The 23,130-nt window shown below is 42.3% G+C and overlaps 1 protein-coding gene across 7 annotated transcripts in view; it reads right to left on the bottom strand.

Annotated features, from left to right (window-relative positions):
• Dab1 (DAB adaptor protein 1) overlaps positions 1–23,130 on the bottom strand; it is a 1,142,636-nt gene that overhangs the window by 786,347 nt on the left and 333,159 nt on the right. For all 7 annotated transcript variants that reach the window (XM_037203414.1, XM_037203415.1, XM_037203409.1 and 4 more), the window contains one exon: positions 12,314–12,472. The gene's annotated coding sequence lies outside the window, so the exon portion shown is untranslated. The remainder of the gene's footprint in view (positions 1–12,313; positions 12,473–23,130) is intronic.

Here is a 23,130-nt window from a genome sequence, read left to right as displayed (position 1 = left end):
CATTATGGAAGCACAGTAAGAAGGCACCATGAAACACAAGGAACCTTCATCAGAACAAATATGCAAGAGCCTTCGTCTAAGATTTTTTTCCAGCCTTGGTCTAAGATTTTTCCAGCCTCGGAAGCTGGGAGAAATATCTTTCTTTTGCTTATAAACCCCTCAAATGCTATTTATATATTAAAATGTCTTCATGTTAGCCTAAACAGCCCAGACTCATGGCTATACACTAGGCACTAGGATTTGGCATGCAACACAAAATAAGGCCTGTGCCTAACCTCCAGTGTATCTGTGGTCAAAAAATAACAAATAGGCAGATAGCTAAGACTTGGAGTTGAGAGTATAATAAAGGGATTGCAGAGTTGTGGGGGTACAGACGAAGGGTGAATTGATCCCTTGTTGAAGGTAGTATAGACAAGGAGAAATTTTGGAAAATCCTACAATTTGAACCCAGACTAGATGTTTAGAAAAAGGGAGCAAGGAAAAAGAGAAAAATGGGACATATGAAAAAGAGACTTTAATTTTGTTTTGTTTAAGACAGATGTTGTGGTGTACATAAGAATGGCTCTCAAAGGCTCATATATTTGAATGCTTAGCCATCAGGGAGTGGCACTATTTGAGAGGGATTATGAGGTGTGGCCTTGTTAAAGTAGGAGTGGTCTTGTTGGAGGAAGTGTGTCACTGGGGGTTGGCTTTGAGGTTTCAAAAAGCTCATACTAGGCCCAGGATCTCCTTTTTCTCACCTCTTAGAGTATGGATCAGGATGTTGCTCTCGGCTACTGATCCAGCACCATGTGTGCTGCCATGCTCCCCACCATGATGATAATGGACTGAGACTCTGAAACTGTAAACAAGCTCCCAATTAAATGCCTTTTTTCAATGAGTTGCCTCATGCTGTCCCCTCACAGCAATCAAATAGTGACGATGATAGAAGTTGGTACCAGGATTGGGGTGACAGGCCCATGACAGGCCTGACCATGGTGCTTGTTGGAGGAATATGGAAAACCTTGGGACTTTGGGCTAGAAAAGTGGTTGGATGTTTTAAGTGGTGGCTTAATGGGCCATCACCATTAAAAACACAGAAGACAGTAATAAGGGCAATGTGAACTGTGGGAGCCTAGCTCAAGAAGTTTCAGAGGGGAAGAATATTAAGTAAGTGGCCTAAAGACCATTCTTGTGATATTTTTGTAAAGAATGTGACTGCTTTCTGTTCTTGTCCAAAAAATAAATAAATAAATAAATAAATCTGCCTAAGACTAAGTCAAAGAATTTTGAATTAACGGCATTGGCAGAGGAGATTTTTAAGACAGCCTAGTATTGATCATGTCACGTGATTATTAATCTCTTATGTGGAGCTATAATGAAAATGTGCAAGCTGGACAAAGAGAACTACAAAATATGCAGTTTAAAGAAAAATGTAGCACCAGAAATTGTAATAGAGCTAAGTCCAGTGCTTAAAGAGATGAAAAATATCAATGAATGTATAGAGATACAGTTGTGGTTTTTGTGTGTATAAAATGGTATCTATCTATCTCTTAGCATCTTTGTTTCTTTAAAAAATGAGTAAGATTTGCAAGATCACCACAGTAACATTCTTGAACCAGAGTTTGAGTACTTGCCATTCATCAGTGAGAACCCCAGGGCACTTTCCTAAACTCCCTCTTCTTTGTTTCCTCATCTATATAATGACTCCAAAATAGTATCTTCCTTACTAAGGCATCGTCAAGATGGAGTGAGCTCACTACAGTGCATGGAACACAGCTCTCCACATGGGTTTGTTATCACCTGTGCTTTCGCTGAGCCCTAAGGTCATCAGCAGACTGAATACTCTAGAGTCCTATGTCATATGAATGATGGTTTCCCCTGTGTTGCATCTGAGCAATCTACATGAGTATCTTTGACATCGCTACTTCTTTACAGATGAAGAACAGAAAGCTTGGGAGTCAGTTCTGAGGAGATGAGAAAATGATTAAACAAAGACAGACCATGAGAAACAGTATCCACAGAATGGCGGGACTCAGAGGCAACTGTCGCAAGATATTAATGAGCAGGGAGATCTGGAGAAACCTCAGCAATGCTTTCTGAGAGAGACCAAGAGCAGTGGCTGGGGACCGCCACAAAGAGCAATGATAAAGGAGGGATGACAGGTCCCAGCAGGCCTGGCCCAAATGCAACACAGAACAAGCCAGCCTAGGCAGAAGAAAGCAGTGTGTCTTGTTCAGCTCCTCTGTGAGGCTTTCAATCAGCACTAGCTTCCTGGCAGGGTGAGACAGGGCTCCAAACATTATAGGTTACTCAGAAGTCACCAGAGAAAAATAGATGAGGAAAGCCTTGAAGAATGAGCATGGTCTCTGATGGGATGCAGTTACCATAGAGACCACTCTCAATGTTAGCCAGGAAGGGCAGTCCCTGTCCTAGGAGTAGTTAACAAGCTATTGACCAAACATGAAGATACCAGCAGGTGAGTGGAAGGAAGCCGCTACATCATAGCGGACTGTGCAAAGATCAAACAGAGGAGCAAGCAGCCATAAATCAACCAGGCCACTGCAGACATCAAGTCAAGTTCAGGAGAGCACAACAAGATTCCAACCTGCTATACACAGCACAGGGAGGCTGTCCCAGAGGCAGGTGCGCAGAAGAGAAATGCTCATGTTTGCCCAGACTTGCTTAGGATTTAAAACAGGATTAAGACAACACAGAACAGCACCACTTGCAGGCACACAGACAGTAGGTAAGGATGTGGGAAATGCTAGTTGAGAAAAGCATGCCAAGGCAATAAAAGGGAAAACACTTCACAACATATTGCCCAACACTCAGACAAGCTGAAGACACAGCAGGGGGACCCAGTTTCCACAATCAAGCACTGTTGTTGATGGGTAGTGAATCAAGATTTCAGCTAGGTCTTTCTGAGGGCAGGCCTTTTGTTCTTCTACCAGGCTGCCCTTACAAGTAAGGATTCAAAAAACAAGGGCAATGACTTCCTGTTTTACTTCCTGTCTCTGTTCCAACCACAGGAAGTAATCACAACTGAGCCATTCACTGAGTAGCCAGTCAGCTAGGTCCCTGCAGTCTGAGGACCTTGAACTGTGCCTTTTAGAAACAGGTCTATTTGCAGAAGTGGTGGATTAGCATCAAGATCCTTCCAACTGCTCTAGAATAGCTGGCCCTACTTCCTGCCTCCCCTTATGCCCTGGGCTATATTTAAAATACCAAATCTCGTTTTACACATTAAGCTCCCTCAAACCCAAATGCCCTTAACTTTATTTTTTGCTTAACCAAACACCATGGTGCTTCAAATCTCAGCTAAAGGTCCATATCATTCATTCATCTAGTCATTCATTCATTCATTCTTTCATTCATTCAACAAGAGCTCATACTTGTCAAGTGCCCAGAATGCCCTTTGTGAGTCCTTCCTCAGCGCTTTCTTACCCCCTACACACCTCACTAATCTGAGGCGCCTGCTCAGGGCAGGATGTATGTTGATGTGTCTGTCTAGCTCATTAGAGTTTAGATTCCTTGAGGGCAGATTGGGTCTTACTCACATTCTAGCTTCTTTTCTAGAATTAAGCACATAGCAGCTGCTCAATAAATATTTATTAAAGAATGAATAAAAGAATACATGAATGAATTGCATTTCAAATTCTATCCAGCTTCCTGGATTCTGAAGGGAATTCTCCAAGTCATCAAGTGGGCTTGGGATGAACCGTTCTCATGTGCATTACTTAATAAAAAGAGCTCTGGGTCAATTGAAAAATTTAAAGTCAATATAAAATTGATCCTCATCAGCACTTTCTCCTCCAAATATATAGACAAAAGGACATTTCTGAAACATATGTATTAGTGTTGCATTTTCTGCTCCACAGGCTCAGCAATCGTTGTCACCTCTAAGTCCAGTTCTCATTAATTTATGGGGCATCCAGCATAATCAGCAATAGGCTTCTTGGCAGCATAAATTGGAGACTACGCTAGGATTCGAGCGAGTTCTAAGTTGCAAATGAGCTATTTCCTTGCATACTTTCCCTTAGAAGTTACTGAGCACAATTTTAATGATGCTGAAGGCCTGTAGGCAAGATGTTCAAGGACCCTCCAAGATTCTCAGCTAAACTGACCCCTCTACTGTGCAGGAGAAAGAGTGCAGACAACCCAAATAACACATGGATAGCACCTTATCCATCCAGCTTAACGGTTGTATAAATATAGATATGCCTGGGAGGGAAAAAATAGGAAAATAGAACTTGTTGCTGAAAGAAACATGATGCCAAGACAATCCCTGGGCATGTGTGCTCTTCCTGAATGACTGTGATGATCTGTGGGGACCAGGGCAGACAGAATTAGGAAAGTAACTCTGGATGCCATCCTTGTCTCCCCTCTTGATTTGCAGCACTGGGGTGTGTCGTAGCCCCAGAACTCCTGAACTAGTCACGCCCAATGCTAACCTAGAATTGTTTTGCCTCAGAATGTCTCTCTTCAGACCTTTAGGCAAGGACACTCCTGCTATCTGAGTTGGCACACAAGCAGGGTAGAGGCCTGGGTTGCCCATACCTAACCTGGAAAAATTTTTGCTTCAGAATATCTCCCTTAGAACATTCAGGAAAGGAGATGGAAAGAGGCCCCAGGAGTAACTCTCCACATTACAGCTGGGAGTTCCAGGCATAGTCTCCCCCAAATAAAACTCCAGGTGGTCCTAGTGTTGAGTCCAGGGAAAGGTAAGGCAGGAGATTGCGGGGGAGGGGAAAGCCTGCAGAGGGCCAAAAGAGTTGAAATAAGAAAGGGGTTTTTATCTCAAAGTATACCCCTCTGAATTAATTAGAGGTCCCCAGATGGATATGTATGATATGTATACGTACATATACACACAAATGCAAATATGTATATATACATGAATATACATCTACACAAATGTGTATGAATCACATATTTGAAGATATCATCATATTTAGTGCAACCTTAATACTATACAGAAAAAGGTATCATTTCTACTTTTACAAGGACATTCAGAGCAGTGGTGTTATATAGCCAGAGCCACACAACAAGTAGACAGAAATCCAAGATTTGAACCCATTGCTTCTTTCTTGAGTTTTTAAAGCAGTGACCTTTTGAGACAAGGTCTCAGGTATCCCAGGCTAATGTAAACCTGCTAAGTAGCTGAGGGTCTCCTTGAATTTCAGACCTATCTTGCAAACACTGGGATTATAGGCATGCAGCACCCAACCAGTAACTGCTCTAATTGTGAAAGGCAATTAAAATTGAGACTTGTGTTCTCCAGCCCAGGTGAGAAAAGTGTTGTACACACCATATTCTGTATAACCTTTGATCTCGACAGTGTCCTCTGGTCTCAAACTTACTGTTTCTTCCTTTCTCTTGATACAATTGTAGGACATTATTTGCTCACATCCTGAGATGCTCGGGATGATAAGTCTCTATGTGAGTTGGGCATCCAAAGCTCTTCTTTTTACTTTGTTAAAATTCCTCTTTAATTATCTTGCTTTTTTTGGCATTGTCTCTGTGTATGATAATGCTTGTGTATGCATGCTTACAGGCATGTGTGTTTGTGCATGTGGAGGCTTGAAGTTGACATGGAGTGTTCCCCTTGACTGTTCTACCCATTATATATTGAAGCAGGGCCTTTGCTGAAACTGGAGCTTACTGCTTTGTTCAATCCGGTGAGTCAGCTTTGTGCCAGGGATTACAGGCAGACTACCATATCCACTTAATTTCTATGTAAAATTTGGGAATCTGAACTCTGATCCTCATACCTGGGAGGTAAGCTGTTTACTTGGTGAACTATCACACTTACCCTTGTCTTACTCTTCATATTTACAAAACCTATACCAGATTTAGAAGCAAATGCAGGTGGCAAACAATGGAAAGGTATTCTTTCCCACTCTGGGGAGAATTCCCTCCTATGTTAATGCAGTCTGGGTGTCTGTGATTACACACCTGAGCATATGTTTGCAAGGAAAGGATTGCTTTGAGATCCTCGTTCCTCTCTTCTGTCCATATGTCATTAACAACTTTAAAGAGCCTTGAGAAATCAGTTTTCTTTAATTGCTACCTACTCAAAGTGGTGGGGAAAAAACACTGAAACCATTTTCTCATTTGTGAAAGTTTACTTCTTGCTCACTTTCAAACTTCCGAGAAACTTCATGGAAATTGATTTGTTCGCTTGCAAATCTTTGCTATTTCTATTTTGAAAATACAAGACTAGAAGAGAAATCCTGGGGTGAAAAAAAGCACTGAAAGTGCTTCTGGATACTTTATGCTGGTGAAATTTTCAGCAGAGTTTCCTTCCCACCCTGGAATATCATACCTTCTCATGGGGCCCTTTGACATGGTCAGAGGGTTTGTGTATGTTTTAATAAGAACCAATTGTTGAGACAAGAGTATGTCTCTGTCACTTATTCTCTGGGCACATAGCTAAATTATATTTGCTGTTCCTTCACAATTAAGTGGATTATGTAGCTGACCTCCAGCCAAGGAAATATAGTTGGAGGGGATGAGTGCCATGTTTAGTAAGATCCCTTCCAAAACCATCAAGTGGGATTTTCCTTTTTTTTTTTTTTTCCTCTTCTTCAAAAATACCGTAGGAACATGAGAAGATGATGGTAACATAAATAAGACTGGAAAATAAGACAGTTCCCCAAATGGGTGCACCAAGTGGAATAATATCCCGTAGTTGTGCTAAGTCTAAAAGTGGGGAGGGTTGTCAATTAAGGAAGCTGACTTTACTCATCCTAACTAATGCTATGAGTTTTTGATTCATTCACAGGTCTCCAAACCCAAGAGCCTCAGCTGATGTCTTTAGCTTCTCACACTCTGCTGGCCAGCATGACTTTTGAGAGACTTGTGCTCTATAGACCTGTGGCCAGCTGAGTGTTCAGCATTAAAGGCTAAACGTGGGAGTAAGCTGACATGTGTTGAAAGAATCAGTGGGACCCTCAAGAACTTTGAATGCCAACTTGCGGCACGTAAGATCCATTTCACCATCTGAAGAAGACCATGCCCTTGGCCTCTGCCTCTTAGTGCATGTGAGAGCTTTACCCTACAGCAAGCCCATTTTGACTGCATAGAATATATAGACACAGGAAAAGCCCAGTGCCTGGGCCATCCTCCACAGCAGCTCACAGGAATGCATAGAACTCACTTCTCTTCCCCTGTGGATGCTATTCACTGTGTGTAGAATGTAAGCTGGGGAAACATCTTACCCCATCAAAGAATTCCAGAAGTGGACCCATTGTCTTCCTGGTAGCCTAGAAGGAGGAAGCCATTCTTTCACTGCTCATCCTCTACTCGGTCCATTGATTTGGTAAACACAGAGAGGACTGCACATGTATAAGGTAAGGTTGGAATTACAAATTTTCCCGATCCTGGGGCTTTTCCTTGGGTTGTTAGCACAAGCCAAACTGGCAGCATGAAGTAGAGGAGGCAGAAGTCACCTCCTGGATGACCAGGCGTCTAATCATATAGGTATCTCACTATGGTGGCAGTTTAAGAATATACAATTACACAAGTAGTTATATTGAAACAACACACCTGAGCTTCCAGAAAAGGTTCCTGCCCATGGGGCTGTCTTGTGGCATTGTGCCATACAGTCCTTCCATTCTCCCATTTTAATATCACTTATTGAATATTTTCCCATGATTAAAATCCTAATTTCCTTTCTGGATGTCAACCTCTGCACTTCCCGTAAAAACTTCCCTAGTTTTATATCACCCATCCCACCAGAATGAAGAAATCTTTCTTCTGTCACAGGATGCTATACAGAGTTGGCTATGCCTTTTTTGTTTGTTTGTTTTTTAGTTTGTTTGTTTGTTTTTTCGAGACAGGTTTTCTCTGTGTAGCTTTTTTGCCTTTCCTAGAACTCACTCTGTAGCCTCTGTAGCCCAGGCTGGCCTCGAACTCACAGAGATCTGCATGCCTCTGCCTCTTGAGTGCTAGGATTAGAGGCATGTGCCACCACCGCCCAGCTGCAGAGTTGGTTATACCACTGCTGGTGTTAGAACCTCAGCTATTAAATCTGCAAACCAGAGGCACAGGTCTCTGAAGTCTTTTTAAGCTTCAAAACTTTATTTTATTTGCCAATAAAACTGAACATTATTATGTATGCATACTCATAAAATAACACGTAACTCTTTTATGTTTTTTAAAGGAAAAGTGTTTGTAAAAAATTTCGGATCAGAACATCAAGTTTCAATCTAGTATATTTTGATAACTGATAAAGCACTCTAGAAATTATATATTTCTTTTCAATAAAATTCAAACTCTTCTATTTGTTAAGTTCTCAAACATCTAACAAATGGTTTTAAAATATTAGTGGAGGGGTGGAGAGATGGCTCAGTGGGTACAGAAATTGTCACACAGGCATTAAGACCTGACTTTGAATCCCTAGAACCTACATAAAATCTGGGCACAGTGGCAACATCTGTAAATCCAGGTGCTCGTGTAGCTGGATGGAAAGAGAATCCTCAGAAGTTCATCAGCCAGATAGCCTGACATGCCAACAGACAGCAACAGAGAATTACTGTTCCCAAACAAGCTGGAAGATGAGGACATACATCCGAGGTTGTCTTCTGGCCACCACCAGTATGTCACGTGCATCTATATTCATACATATGAATGTATTCCCCACATGTACATGTGTGTGTGTGTGTGTGTGTGTGTGTGTGCAATATTAGTGAAAATATTCTGGAATAATAAGAGGAACAGAGTTTGAGCATCAATGTAGTTGCTTTAGCTGTATATTCTAGACACAACTAATGCCTTTGGGTCTCAGTTTCTTCATTTGTCAAATGGCGGTAGTGTAGATATTACTTCTCAGGGTGATTGAGTAGATGGCATCAGGCTACATGGAAATTCACTTTCTACATAACAAAATACAAGTCTGTCATATTATATGAGTGAATCTCTATTCTAAGAAATATCTACACCACTATTGGATTAAGCATCTCAGCTTCTCAGAATCATGTCCAGCTAGCTATATTGTTTGTCTCTCTGTCTTTAAAATAATGATGAATCTTTAAAAATCCTCAGACATCCCAGTCCTAACTGTCTCTGATAATACTTGAGTGGTGTGCTGGCTGGTTTTATGAGAACTTGACATTAGAGTCATCTATCTGAGAAGAGCAAGCCTAGACTGAGAAATTCCCACACCAGATCGGCCTTTGAGCAAGCCTATGGGGTATTTTCTTGATTTAAGATTGATATGTGAGAACCCAACTCACTGTGAGTAATGCTAACCCTGGGATGGTGGTCATGGGTGCTGTAAAAATGTAGGCTGAGGAAGTCATAGAGAACAAGCTAGTAAACAGCACTCCTGTGTGGACTATGCTTCTTGTTCTGCCTCTAGGTTCCTGCCTTGAATTCCTGCCCTGACTTCCCTAGATGATGGACTGTGAGCTGTAAAGTGAAATGAACTCTTTGCTCCTCAAGAGTGCTTATGGTCACGGCGTTTTATCACAGCAACAGAAACCTTAACTAAGATAAGTGGCTACCTTCTTCAACTAAGCACTTGCTATACACATAGAATGAAAGAATTGGGACAAGCATAGGGTCAAATCCCAGCTTTGTGAATGAACATTCATGTGAGCTTGAGAAAATTGCTTCCCTCACGGGACCTTGGTATCCTTGTCTATAAATCAGTTAGATAATGCCAGGACAAAAGGGTGTTTTGAAAATTAAAATGTAGCAACCCCCTTGGGCATGCAGACACAATACCTCACACCTAGCAAGCACTCAGCAGAAATTAGTGTGGCGTTCACTCTTCTTCCTTTTCTCTTGAGCATCCAAATGCTCAGATTCCAGCATAAACCTCAGTGTAAGCACATGTCGGGGTGGATGGGTTGCTCCTAGCCAGGTAATGTCTGAACTGAAGTCTCCATCCCAGTATCACAACTGGCTCCTTCATGAGCCTCTCACCCACTGTGCTCATCACCACACGATTTCACCATGAGCGTTTAATATTTTTTTATATAAAGAGAAAGATTATTCTCAATGATGCATGCGATAAATATGCAGGCTTTAAACCTTTTAGAAATATTAAAGATTTTACCGCTCAGTGTTTGACAGACTTGATTAATCCCTTCCACACAGAAATATTCAGGAGGATAGCTGTGGTTGGGTTTTAAAGCTCCGAGAGTGTTCTTTGATAAAGGCAAAGAAAAGGTAAAGGGCTTTTAAAAAGAGTGAGCGATTCTCCTGCCACACAGAATAGACAAAGAATTTGAAGCCCCAGAATGCTGCGCAGTGTGGCAGCGAGCTGGAAGACGGGGTGGGGGTTGAGTGCAGCAGAGCCGTGTTTTAAACCTTTCTCCTTCACAGGAGTTTTCCAATGAAAGGCACACGTCCAGCTTGACCATAGGATGAGAAGCTAAGAGATTTCTTCTCCACTGGGTTCCAAATGGATGTTGTGGGAAAGGGTGAGGGGGCAGGGCCAGCCAGGGCAGCAGAGACTTCAGAGAGAAATGAAATGGAGAGTCTACTGCCTGCCTCCTTTCTGTACTTCGGTCCACAGTGCTATACCTGCATACATCTCTCCGGTCCTCAGTTAAAAAAAAAATTATTCATGACTTAATTTTTTTCAGTTTGTTTTTCTTATCACAATTATTAGCACATACTAATTGCACAAATTTATAGGATTCACTGTGATATTCCCAAACACACGTGTGTCATGCACCCATCATAGCCATCTATCTACCCTTCTCCCTTCCTCTCCTTCCTAGCATGCTTTCTGATCCTTACTGGTCCACCTTCTATGTTCAGACCAGGGCATTTCCCCTCCACTTTTTATTGATCCTCTCTAAAGAATAGGAATAAATTTTGACTACTTTTTCTCCATTAGCATCCACCTAGCTTTTTCATATAATACGTATCTATTACTTATAGAGTTGTGTTTAATGAATACAACTCTCTGAACAAAATAAATAAATAAATTGGGTTTAATAACTGCATTCCTCTAATGATGCAAGGTAGTACAAACACTCCTACTTAAGGGTGATGCTTTAAAAATTGGCTAGCAGAGTCTATTCTCTCCATGGTAAGCTAGAAAAGAAATTATCTCAGAGGCTTAAACAACTGTCCCTTCAAGTCCAGCTCAAACCTCCTGCAGTGAATAGTGTGTGCCCTCGCTCACAGATCAGCTGGAAATGGCTTCCAGCTTGGCTTCATTGCCCAAGGAAGGTGGCTTGCCTACTTCCTAGTAGGTACCCTTGATGAAGAAGGGAGGGGCATGGAGAACAAAGGTAAGTATCCCAAAGCCAGCACTTTGTTCCTTGGTAATGTTAGCCAAAGCTTTGAGAATGAGTGGCATACCCCCCAAGCTAAATGCTCAAGGATGATGACATGGGAGAGCTGGGAAGGATACAGTGCATACCGTGCTACAGTGTGAATTCATCTGTGAATTTCCACTGTGATGCCAGACAAAATGCCGGCTCCTTCAGCCAGCCACCTCCACAAGCCTCTCTGTACCCCCACCTGCCCTGAGCTTTTCTTTGCCACCCAGGTCCATCTGCAACCCCAGCCCCTGTTCTATTTTTATGAGAGCATTTCCCCAACAGGAAACACCAACATATCTGCCATGAGATATTATGGGGGCAAAGGTGTAATTCAATTACGTGACTTAATCAATTCAAATGGCTAATGTACAAGAATCTCAGGATGTCATCCAGCTTTCAACTGAGGGGGAATAATTGTTCCATAATTTCTTAATTCTCCCACAAGACAGTTTAAATTAAAGGATGTCAATTTGCAAAGCCAGGCTGCATTGTATTCTTAAATTGGGCCTGAAATAGCCACACGAAGCAGGGTAATAAGGCCAAGAGCACTGCCCAGAGTGCCTGGTGCTGTGCAAAATTGTTTAATACGGTCAGCCCCTTTAATCTTCATATCTACTGATGCAGAAAGCAGCATATTTCTGTCACTTATGATAAGAAACATTACTTTTTAAATTCCTTGGTGAGGTCTACAGATCTTAGGCAGCCAAGATAGTAGGACTTGCTATTTCTGTTCCTGTGAACATTTCCTTTTCCCCTCAAATTGGTTTTATTCTAATCCATTTAGTTTCCAATCTAAGTGAGAGACAAGTAACCTGAATGGAGCCACATGGGAGAACAAAGGCATGCACCTCACGGTTCTCGCTCCTGCTGCCTACTATCTCAGTCGATAGTCAGTGATTAAACAAATGAGAGCCCTGATATGTTAACTCTGCAGACAACAGTGAGTTCCAGAAAGAGAGAGAACAGAGAAAAACAAAATTAGAGAGTGCCAGGGGCCAAAAGGTGATTTGAAATATTTTTATGAAAGAACCAAGTATTGTACTCACAAGTATCCTAAAAACTGGTTTAGTCAGTGTGTCCAAGCTGCACAGGGTGATGCTAGGGGAGGCGAGTCCCCAGGATCTGGATGGAAGGGAATTCAATGAAGCTCTTCTGAGATTGCCAGGGCCACAAGTCAGGAATCATGGAGAAAGGGCAGGGAGCAGCTGCAATGAAAGAAATCCATGTCAGTTTTGAAAGCAGACTACAGAGGAGAAGCGAGGACCAGGGTTGAGCTAGTCACAGCAACAGAGCTTGTAGTAAGTGGTTGGGGAGGGAGGAGGCCTGTTGTCCAAAGAGGAAGTGTGTATGGGTTGCTGAGCCTTGGGAACTGCACTGGGATTAAGCAAAGGGCTGGACTATGTGGAAAACACATGAAACCTCAAATGTTCGTCAACATCTATTTCAAGATTCTAGACTGGGTGATATACATATAAGCCAAACCCCCAAAGCTACACATTGTACACTTTTTACTTCATGAGTCTATCTGTGGGAGTAATAAGTAATACACTGAGGTGAAGCAAAGATTAAAGAAGGTGTATATTTGGAGAGTGGAGAGATGATTCATCAGTTAAGAGTGTGAATGCACTTGCAGAAGACCTGGATTTGGTTCCCAGCACTGAGATGGGGGGGGGGGGACACGCACAACCATGCAACTCCAGATGCAGGGCATCCAAAAACCCTCTTCTGAACTCTGTGGGCACCTGCCCTCACATACACATACTAACATACACATGTACAAATAATTTGAAAATAATAAACCACATTTTAAATGCATGTTTTAAATCTTGGCAAATGTTGCCAAATGACCAACTTCAATTGTTGTAATTGTATCCTCTCTTCAGCAAATGTGAAAGGACTGGTCCATATGCACAAACAGCCAGATTTGAACTCCATTTGTGAGAAGACAGGAGATAGAAGCTACAACTATGATAATACTTATGTTACTATTTCATGAATGTTAGCAGCATTCTAAGTGCAGGTTGTAGTTATTATAGGTATTAATCTATTTGTTAATTAATATTAAACCACTGGTAGGGTTATTATGATTATTACACAGATAAAGAGACAGAAACAAAGATAATGTAGAACACACGTCTGTGGTCACAGCTGTTAAAGAGCAAAGATTCCAGTCCTAGCATCCGGGGTCCTTATTCCAAGCTGCATGTCTTTACTGACAGCTCTTACTCCAAATGATGATGTATTATTTGATGATGTGTGCTCTAACAGGTTCACATGGATAGGAAACCAGGGAAGGGGGATGTATAAGAAACTGAACAGGAAGCCAGCTCTTTCCATCTTGATGAAAGGACACATAGGTTAGTAAGTGGAATTTTGAAATACTGGGCTAAAGGGAATGATAACCAAACCCCAAAGAAGAACGTGTCAACATATTAACACATTTTTCTTACTTTTTTTTCTACATACTTTATGAGAAAAAATGATTCTACAAACACTGACAATATATTTAAAGGATGAGCTACAAAAATGAGAGTGTGGTGTGACCAAAAGAACTGGCTCTAGGTCTCAGCCCATGGTCTACCATTCCTTAGCCTAGTGACCTTAGAAAAGCTGCCTCAGTTCTCTGAACCTCATTATGTCAATGAAAAAAAGTGAGTTTACAACCTCAGGAAATTTTTATGACTACTAAATATGAATAGGGCCTGCCATTCAATGGGCATCGTGATCTGTAAACAGCTCCTGCCTCTCTGCTTGATCTCATTCGTTCCCATACAGATGCCCCACTTCAATCAAATTGGTCTATTTGCTTTTATTAAACATGATGAAATTCTTCAGTCAGCTTGCATTTCTGCATCCTGTTCTTTTTTTGCTGCAATAATCATTTTGTTTCCCCAAATCTTCTGTATATGGATTCTTCCCTGAAGCCATTCAAGTCTACATTAACTGTCACTACTCTACAGGGTTCCTTTGCCACTGACCTCAGATGTACACTCCTCTATCTCTGAATTCCATAGTGCCACTGGATGCCAGCACTATTCAAAAATTAGTTACCACAATGCCAGCAGTTTATACATGCTTACCCGTGTAGCAGGCACTGTTCTCAATACTTCATACACTTTGTATCTCACTTAAACTTTTCCACAAATGTCATGTCTAGACACAGGCATGCATGACTGTCACTACTTGCACATCTTCTCTGTGTGGCTGAACTGAAGGCCCTTGAGGGCAGAGACTAGGAGCATGATGTTTAAAAGGTAGCCTTTAGAGTAAACGAATTTTGGTTCCCATGGATGCTGACTCCAGTGCCTCTGCTATTTGGCAAGTTACCCAACTTTGCATGAGTTTCCTTTCTGAAAGGGGATGCTTATGATGCCTATTTCCAAATATCATCAGAAGGCTCAGATTACAGATAAGAGAATCTAAAACAGTGCCAGACTGATGGGGATGTTGGTGAATGTCAGCCCATATCATTATCATTTTTTATATAAAAAAATGCAAAGGCATGATAGACTCAGCCATAATGTTCTGCCCCTGTGATGGTTGAAAGTGAGGAAGACTTAAAAAAAAATTTGCTGTTTTCCCAGGTTGATAAGTGTGCTACAATACTCTCTTCCGTGCTGGGTAGTGGCGGTTAGAAGAACAACATGGGATTAGAAGAACAACAACCTGAAATCTACCAAGGTACTGAATTTCCAAGACAGGTTGTTTGGTGAATGGGTAAGTTGAGTGCATTTTCCACTGTGAATGACTTGGCTGGGCTGTCACCACCCAGTAGGTCTAACAGGTTTTCATCTCAGCTTGCACATGTGACAGCCTCTGCCAGAAAGTACCTTCTCCCACTGTTTGCATCTTTCCACCATGAACAGTGAAGAAGTCAAGCTCTAGGGCTCCAAGATCCAACCCCAACAGATCTGGGCTTGGTGGTCCCTTTTCCAGAAAGCCTTGCCTCCACTGTGCCCTCTACTATCCTTGATTTTTGTTGTTGCTTTTGCAACAGGGCCTTAACACTATGTGGCCATGGCTGGCCTGGAATTTACTATATTGACCAAGACCAAGTTGTCCTCAAACTCCCAGATATCTGCCCATCTATGCCTCCCGAGGGCTGGGAATAAAGCTGTGTACCTCTGTACCTGGCGTTGTCTTTGAACCCAATTCTCTTGCACCGATGCCTCATGTGTTATAGTTCCTTGCTGCAATTCTTACGCAACACCAAGTTCCCTGAAAATAGAGACTTGTCTTAATCATCAATCCCTGATACCTCACACAGCACTGACATAAGTGGGTGTCACTAAATGTCTATTAACTGAGTAAGCCAATGAACTAAAAATAGATGAGTGAATGAGCAAAGAGGGAAAGGCACCAAATCATAACTTACGACTAGATAATTCATGGAAAAGTCATTCAATCTGACAATCAAAGCATAAGAAAGAAACTGTACGAAAGTGAAATGCTTTATAAAAATAGGTGGCCGGGCTCTGCAAGGGACCAGTTGTATTCCTAGCAGCCATACATTCCCACATCATGCTGCCAAGCTATTGAAGCTTTAGCAATAACCATTTTGAAATGCTAGATTCACCACCGATTCTTAAACTCAGGATATTGACAGACACACTGTTTGGCTGCTCAGAAAGAAGCAGAGCATTATGGAGGGAAAGTAATAATTAACTCATAAGGAGTGGGGCAAGTAAACATTCTATTAAGAGGGGAAAAATTGCAAATGAATATAATCTCCTTCCATTACATTATAAGCATTAAAATTAATAGTGTTGGCTTTTCTGTGGCTTGGATAGTCATTGTATTTAACAAGCTGAAGTTAACTTCACAGGAAAAAAAAATAAATTAAATGTACCGGTGTCTCAGGAAACTTCATTTTCTGAGTGAATAGCCAAGTTGATGCACATCACCAGAATGTCTGACAATCAGTTTTCCATACTGGTGTGTTCTAAATGGGAAAGGAAACCAACTCTTCATTTAAATTATATTGCAAATCACTTCTTGCCTGCTGAATGGCATTCAGCTGCAGTAGGTGGCTTTCACCGTAGGGCCCAAGCCAAGACACTGGATGATTAATGCTAATTTGAAATGTTTTCTTGGGTAGGGGGGGATGGGTACGTTATCTTGGTGTAGAAGAGGCTGAGGAAATTTTATGGTGGGTGACTGACTCAAAGGCCAACAGCATATTTACCATCAGATAAAAATGCACATTCACAAACATACCAAGACAAGTCAATTATTCCCCCATTCACTGCTCCCCGGGTCCTTTGTGGAAAGAAACCTATTTATACTTCCCATCAAATGGATACACAGAGTCATAGTAAACAAGCCCCCGGTCCCTCTGTTCTATATTTTATTTCCCAGGGCACCTTCCATTGTGGAAGCCATTAGTTTTGGTCTTTTTGTTCCCGATTTATCAAGACAGACATTCTGCTAGCCAGGTCAGTTTTACTTCCAGATACCAAACAGTTCAGAGACACAGGGTTTGGCTGTGTGAAGGGAAACAAAGCAACAAAATGCACTTTGTAATCCTTTGGCCAGAGTGACTGAGGATCTGGAGTGATAATGTCATAAACATAGGCAGTTCATAAAAGCTTATTGCTTCCTACACAATGTAATCCAATCAGATCATGCAAAAATAAGGAAATTAATCTGAACTAATATGTACCAAAAATATAATTTAACCCCAGCCATCATACATCACTTCTGAAATCAACATATTCTTTGCAAAGAAAAGAATCCTCCTTGTGGGTCACAGATGTGAGTAGATTCTTCACTTCATTGTTTGTTAGCAGCTTGCTCCTGACAGCCTTCCCCACATTGCATGCTCTCTCCGTACTTGGGCATCCATGACAGGGTATGCTGTTGAGGGCATCGGAACTCCCACAGTCTGCCAGAGAAGCCTAGCTCTCTTCTCTGTGATGTCCTGGCTATGTTCACTCCCCTTGCTGAGCTCCAGTTTCCTACTGTGCAAGACTGTCATGTGGATTTGGGGTAAACTACCCAAGCCACAGAATGCCTGTCATAAGTAGACACTCTATAATTGAGAGCTATTATTGCAATGTCCTTAAAATGAAGCCTGTTTCTGCACTTATCAGTGTTTTTCTACCATGCTGCCCTGATGATCAGTGAGTAGTGCTTGGGATATTGGTTATCAGTACATCTAATGGGCTAATTTATATATGCATAAATAGCCCTGTGCCGTAAGTACACATTTTCTGTTATGTGTGTTTAAATCAATGTACTTCAATAGCTGAAAGCTCATTTCCATGTGGGGCTTTGACCTTTAAAATTACTGAATGTGCTGCTCAAGTGACAGGATCCTTTCTGTACCCGACACTGATTTGCAAAATTAGATGTCCAGAAGGCTAAAACATAATTTTTGAGAACAAGACAACAGTCTAACAAGCCTGGGAATATGCCATTAACCCTGAACATAGCGTAGTCTTGGTGATTATCAAGGGACTAGACTTCTGCCTCGGCAGTATGCAAAGCAGGTCACACCTTTAGTCAGGACAGCCACAGACAAGCTTGGAGAGGAGACCCAAAGCCCAGTGGCTCCCTGAGGCTGCACGTCCAGTGGAGTCTGTTCTCAAGTTGACTGCACATTGACGTTACTTTGGAACAATTTCTAATTGCTCTAACCCCGACCTTGGAAATTACAGTCTTTGTGGGTGGAGCTTGCATAGGGGACATTTTTTTCTGCAAACTCTCCAACTATCACATGATAGTTGGGGTTTTAGATAAAGTCTAAGAGTAGACTTCCTCCTAAAAAGGCTGAGAGGTATGGATGAATCACCCAGAAAAACAGGATAGGAAAGGGGAAAGAAAAGATTAGAACAGGAAGAATGGGAAGGAATTTTGATCAAAGAGAACGGGTAAGTCATACTTAGGACAAAAGTGTGCCTTGGAAGATATGGAAGGTTTGAGCCAGAGTTCTCTGGAGGATCTTGCAGCTATAGCTTGAGTTATAGAAACAGAAACAGAGTAGGCCAGCTCCTGGGACAGGTAAAACTTAACAGAACTCATGGTGTGCATACCGCCTCTGTGGACTTTGAAGGCTCTTAGGGAAGGTGGTGGCTCCTGGGAAGGGATGTGGACAAACTGAGGAAGGAGTTACTACAGTTGCCAGGTCTATGGTCCCACGTTTTCACCTCTGACACTCCACCACGGTACCTGCCTCCAGGCCTTTCTGTGCTTTCCTTTTTCTCTCCCCGAAAAGCCCTTTTCTCCCCCGCCATGGAAACATCATCAAATGTCACCTCCAAATAAGTCATACATGAGTTCCCCTGGAACAATTAATGGCTCCTTTGTTTAGCCAATGTTATTTCTCTCAGACTCTCAGTGAATTCTGCCTCGTCCATCTCATTTGACCATGTTAAATGTCAGGCACCTACACGCACTCTTCCAGGTGTTATTCTCCGTGTTCACAGTTGATCTTTGCAACAATGCTCAACATACAATATGGATGTGGGAACTTTTCTTTAGAGCCTGTAGCCCTGCAGTAGACATCTGGTGCCTGATTCTTGCCAACACCCCTTTTTGTGTAATTGGAGAACTCTGTCACCCAGTACCTCCTGCAGGATTGTGGAAAGAGCTATCAATCACAATGACTAGTCAATGTCTGCTGGCTTTAGGGGTTGACATGTGTCCTGGTTAGTTTTTTCAACCTGATACATTCTTGAGTTATGTGGGAAGAGGAACCTTAACTGAGAAAATGCCTCCATCAGATGGCCTGTAGGCAAGACAGTAGGGCATTTTCTTGATTGATGGTTGATGTGGAAGGGCCAAGCCCATTGAGGGCTGTGCCATCCCTGGACAGGTGGTCCTGGATGGTGTAAGGAAGCAGGTTGAGCAAGCCATGGAGAGTATGCCAGTAAACAGTGTTCCTCCACGGTCTCTGCTTCAGTTCCTGCCTCCAGGTTCCTGCCTTGCATTCTTGCCCAGGCTCTCCTTCATGATGGATGACAACTGTAAGGTGAAATAAATTCTTTCCTCCTCGAGTTGTTTTTGGTTATAGTGTTTGACCACAGCTATAGAAACCAAACTAGGACAATATGTGAACCATGAGGTACCAAGTTCTTCTATGAACGCTGAAGAGAAGGGACTCTATACCTTGGGGATCAAGACCTATAAGGACTTTACCTTACTGCTAAAATTATTATATTTGTTACAAGGATACAGCATCCATGGCAGAAGTAAACAGGGATAACAGTTAGCAGAGAAAGCTAGAATCAATAGATGACTAGGGAGAATGACCCAGAAAAGTCACATTAGCACCTGGTTATAATTTGTTTTTTAACCAGCACTCTAAGACTGCCTAGCTGCACATGCCAATAAAGTCATGGCTTTGCTTACATTAATTCGATCCCTGCCCCTGTCAATGCAAGTTATCTGGACCAACTCAATCATATTATAATAATGATTCTGATAAAATGCCCTTGTCATTTCAAAGATACATTTGATTGTGCTATTAAGAAGTCAGTGATGCAAAGAATATGTTTGTTTTAAAACAATGGTTCCAAGATTGCTTAATATGCTCTAAGGGATCTGTAGAATAGTGAAATTACAGATAAATGAAAGAGAAGTACCTGGGGCTCAGTCTTGCTTTTTAAGCAAAGGCAACTGTCATTATTCTGTTTTATATACTGAGATTTTATGTATAACTAGTTTTTAAAGGAGGCCCTATTCCTTTTAAAAAGGTGTTAGATTGATATATTAAAATAAAATAGAATTATACTTTTAATAAAAAACTTTCTGCATGTAGAAGATAGGCTCAAAATTGCTGTGTAGAATGATTCATCTGTGAGGGGTCTGGGAACTGGGGAGTTTGCAATTGAACAGGCTGCTAGAGACATTAGACCAAGGGAGACAAACACTGTCCGTGGAACCTGTAGGGAGGGCATCTTGTTCCCAGACTCTGGCAGGAAATAGCCTCAAATACATGCTGAATATGTGAGAAGAAAGTTCTGCTTGGAGAACAAGACAAGTTTCTTAGCTGAGCAGACTCAGGAAAGACCATGCCCTCAGAATGGGTTACAAAGAATAGCTTTAAGTTCCAAGTTCAAGTCACACTGAACTCTCTGGCTTCCCCATGCCCCATGCCTAGTCCTGATCTTCTCAGCTACTTTCCCATAATACTAGCCTGGTTCCTCCCACTTCATTTATTTTTAGGACTCATTTCCTCTGAGGGGACATTTCAGGACTCCCCTCCTCTACTTACCCTTCTCTCTCAGGCCTCCCCATGGTCACCATGCTGAACTTTCTCCAGTACAATATGGCTGAACCACTTCCCTGCTTCTGCAAGCAAATGAAGTTCAGTCCCCACCCCATGACCTGATGGGGACATATTCTGCCATCACTTCCTGTCTCAAAAGCTACAGTGCCAAGCACAGACCTATCTCATTGCTCTGTGCGTCACAAATGTCTTCTCCCTCCTGTGGCACATGGGGTCAGCCTGGCCTCAGGGCCACTATGCTACACTACAGTTTTGAAAACTTGGCAGACTAAAATTAGCAGGGGATCTAGCTGAGATGCGGTGTACTAACTGAGTGACTCTGAGGTACAGAGGAGATTCTGTAGCTTGTTGGCTAAGAACTAAACTGGGGCTTGAGAGGAAGGTGGTGGAGAACCCCCGAGTGCCCACCCCATGCTCATGCACTGCAGTGGGAAAGGCACCTCCCAGGTCTCTGCCTGAAGTCAGTTGATAATGATAATAGTAATTAGTGTATATGGAGTCCTTAAGATGACTCTGCTCAGGCTCTGCTCTAAGTGCTTTCATTTATTAACCCATCCAATCAGCAGAGACCTTGAAAGTAAATCACTCTTAGTGTTCTGAAGCCCAGGGGAGTAACTTAGCCAGGCCACACAGCAGGTATCATGTAGAGGTGGCCTTAAACTCAGGCAGGTCATCCCTGAAACCTCCATTTTTCCCTTGATGCTCCTCTCAATGATTAGCAATTGACAGTGTATCTGCAGCACTTCTGAAGATGCCCCTTTCCCCCTATCTGAACCCAAATGATACCTTGAGAGGATTAAGCACTTGCTGTCACTCCTCACTAGCTGGTAATTCCCTTAATACTAGGATCCTGTCTGTGGACCCAAACGCCGGGTACCTTTGTAAAAATCACAGGTTTCTGAGTGGATGAAAGTACAGACATGTCCCTGGAACTGAAATTTTAGGCAGTTGTGAGCCTCCTAACACAAGTTCTGGGAATATTCAGGCCATTTCTCCAGCCTATCCCAAAGGACTTCTGACCCTGACTTCATTTCCATCCTGAGGAATATAAAATTAAGAGCAAAGTCAGTGATAAACAGCCCAAAGACAGCATAGACAGAGGGCTCAGGTAAATGGCATTTAGAGTAGGGCTGGGATCCCATAGAGAGGGCATTTGGTTCTGGAGTATTGGAACCAAATGTGGCAGTGAGGTAGGGGTGTGCTATTTGATGCAGGGTAGTCAAAGCAGGCCTCTCTTAGGGAGCTCTAGCTCATGTTGAGACCACAGGATAGTGAATGGCCAGCAAAGGGTATTGCAGACCGAAGGACTCTTCACACACAAATCAAGTCCCTGCTCTCAGAGAAGGTGTAGCATGTTGAAAACAGTCATGTAGGCATAGGAACTCAGGGCACATAGGACCTGCTGTCCACAGGGTAGCCTGGGTCTCAAATCTTAGTACAAGAGGAAGACTCTAGAAACGTTTAAGCTGTCATATCTCGTCTGCCTAAACATCCCTCTGGCTGCTCTGTGGATAAAGGTTCTTAAGAGCAATGGGGAAAGGGAAAGGGTCAGCCATCGGGGGTCGGGTTCCTATACAAAATGGAATGACACCCAAGAGCTTGTAGGGTAGGACAGGGAGGGGGAGCAGTCAAAATTTAAAACCTGATCAGACAACAAGACTGCAGGACAGGATTTAAGGCAGAATGCATGCCAGTGTAGCTAATCATAGAATGTGCAGCTAATTGCAGAGTGTGCTGCAATGCAGACTTCCCGCCTCCTCTAAATGTTCACACAAAGGCTTGCTATGTTCTCACCTTCACCAGAAGTGCTGAGTGTCATTCCAAGAAGAAATATGAAAAACACAGTGGCCCTTTGAAAGTAGGGGTTGGGAGAGATAATGATGAGCTGTTTTTCTTTTATTAAAAAAAGTAAGTGGTTTTGAAATGACAGGTCTATAGATGGCTACCAGTAACAAGAGCCCACATTTGCAGGTGCCAGTGAGCCGGATCCAGTTATCCCAAGCATGATGCACATCTATTCATTCATCCACACAGAGACCTTTGATGCTCCCACCATCCCACCATCACAGATGGACAGATGAGGAAGCCAGGAATGCACAAATAATTAGCCCAGGGTCACACAGCTGGTTAGTGTTAGAACCTCGGCATAGAAGGCAGGCTGGATATAGAATGTGGCCTTCATCCAAGTATCCTTACTTCAAGAAACTATGCAAAATAAGAAGTAAGCTCTGGCTGAGGAAACTATGAACTGCAATGCATTCCTAGCATGACTCCTAGCATAAAATACTATGCCATGTATACTACATATGCATCACAGAAGAGGAGCTCATGGGGAACTCTGACACCCAGTGCCACTGGAATGCAGCAAGGAATCAAAAGCACATAAAAACCATGCTCTGAACCAATGGAGTGTGTAAATGCTCTCCAGGCACAAGCTATCGTTAACACACTATCATTTTAAACAGATTTTTACACAATTTTGGAGTCTACTGAAGAGTACCAATACTCAGCACAATTACCCAAATCTTATTTTCCTAAAACAAGAGAAAGAACACTTCAGAAGGTAGCATTCATGAAACGCTACCTGTTACTGGCCCTAAAACATAATGTGTGGGTCAGCCAGGCTGATAA

Source organism: Peromyscus leucopus, chromosome 2, assembly GCF_004664715.2.
Source record: "Peromyscus leucopus breed LL Stock chromosome 2, UCI_PerLeu_2.1, whole genome shotgun sequence".
Taxonomy (NCBI): domain Eukaryota; kingdom Metazoa; phylum Chordata; class Mammalia; order Rodentia; family Cricetidae; genus Peromyscus; species Peromyscus leucopus.
This window is presented reverse-complemented; position numbering and strand designations above follow the sequence as displayed.